This window comes from Carlito syrichta, unplaced genomic scaffold (genome assembly GCF_000164805.1).
Source record: "Carlito syrichta isolate Samal-C Ts95f unplaced genomic scaffold, Tarsius_syrichta-2.0.1 Scaffold303014, whole genome shotgun sequence".
Taxonomy (NCBI): Eukaryota; Metazoa; Chordata; class Mammalia; order Primates; family Tarsiidae; genus Carlito; species Carlito syrichta.
Window position 1 is genome coordinate 6,414 of NW_007247110.1, and position 2,065 is coordinate 8,478.

Here is a 2,065-nt window from a genome sequence, read left to right on the forward strand (position 1 = left end):
GTAGCGCGCGCCTGTAGTTCCAGCTACATGGAAGGCTGAGGCGGAAGGATCGCCGGAGCCCAGCAGGTCGAGGCTGCGGTCAGTCTGGGCGACAGAGTGAGACTCCAACTCAAAAACAAAAAACAAACAAACAAAAAAACTTGATACCAATACATGTGGTCTTGAATACTGTAGCTTTATAATAAGTCTTTTTATTGATATGTAAGAGTTGTACCTATTTTGGGAGTGCATGCAGTATTTTGATGTATTTGGTCAGTCTTGAAGTAATGTCAGTCCTACAACTTTGTTTTCCTTTTCCAAAGTTGTTTGAGCTGTTTAGATCCTTTACATCTCCATAGGAATTTACAAAACAGCGGGGGCTCAGTGGCTCAGCCTGTAATCCCGGCACTTTGGGAGGCCAAGACGAGTGGATTGCCTGAGCCCGCGGGTTCGAGACCAGCCCGGGCAACTTGGCGAGACCTCATCTCTACAATAAATAAAAAAATGATCTGCGTGTGGTGGCACGTGCCTGTAGTTCCAGCTACTTGGAGGGCTGGGGTGGCTCAGTGGCTCACCCTAAAATTCCAGCACTTTGGGAGGCCAAGGTGAGTGGATTGCCTGAGCCTGCGGGTTTGAGACCAGCCCAGGCAACTTGACTTCATCTCTACAAAAATAAAGAATAAAAAATAAAAATTAGCCAGGTGTGGTAGCATGCGCCTGCAGTTCTGGCTACTTGGAAGGCTGAGGCAGAAGGATCGCCGGAGCCCAGTGGGTCAAGGCTGCGGTGGCCGGGAGCGTGCCACTGCCCTCCAGCCTGAGCGATGGAGTGAGACTCCAACTTAAAAAAAAATTAAAAATTAAAAATAATTTAAAAAAGAATTTCAGAATCAACTACCAAAAAAAAGATAGTTGGGATTTTGACTGGGATTTCATTGACTCTATAGGTTAATTCAGAGAGAACTGACAGCCCAACAATATTGAGTCTTCAGACTCATGAATTTCTATTCCTCCATTTATTTAGGTGCTCTTTAATTTCGGTCAACAATATTTTGAAGCTCCCTGTGTACAGGTCTCGCATATGTTTTGTCAGATATATACCTAAGTCATATTTTTGTTGCTATGCAAGTGATGTTGGCCTCTTGAATTCCAGTTTCCGATCCGTCATTGCTAGGGTGCGGAAGGACAACTGGTTTTTATATAGTGAGCTTATATTCTGGAATCTACTAAAATCACTTATGGTTTTAATACGTCTTTTTCTAGAGTTCATAGACTTTTCTAAATAGAGGATCATGTTACCTGTGAGTAAAGCCTGTTTTACTTATTCCTTTCTCTTTTTTTTTGAGTAGGAGTCTCACTGCCACCCAGGCTGGAGTGCAGTGGCATGCTCATGGCCACCGCAGCCACCATGCCTAGTTAATGTCTTGATTTATTGTAGAGCTGAGGTCTTGCCAAGTTGCCCAGGCTGGTCTCGAACCCCTGGGCTCAGGTAATCCTCTCACCTCAGTCTCCTAAAGTGCTGGGATTATAGATGTGGAGCCACTGCGTCTGGCCATCATTTCTTAATTTAATACAGGCATTTATTATTTAGTGCTATAAATTTCCCTGTAAGTACTATTTTAGCAGCATAAATTGTGATATGTCATGTTTTCAGTTTTTATTAAGTTAAAACGACTTTCTCATTTCCTTTTTATTTTTTTTTGAGCTGGAGTCTCACTCCATCGCCCAGGTTGGAGTGCAGTGGCATGCTCACGGCCACTCCAGTGTAGGCCTGCTGGACTTCGGTGATCCTTCCGCCTCAGCCTTCCAACCAGCCAGAACTACAGGCGCGAGCTACCACACCTGGCTAATTTTTTATTTATTGTAGAGATGAGATCTTGCCAAATTGCCCGGGCTTGTCTCGAACCTCTGGGCTCAGGCAATCCACTCGCCTCAGCCTCTCAAAGTGCTGGGATGACAGGCCAAGCCACCGAGCCTGCTCTCTCATTTCCTTTTTTTGTTTTTTTGAGTTGGAGTCTCACTCTGTCACCCAGACCGGAGTGCAGTGGCCGCTCCCGGCCACCGCAGCCTCGACCCGCTGGGCTCCGGC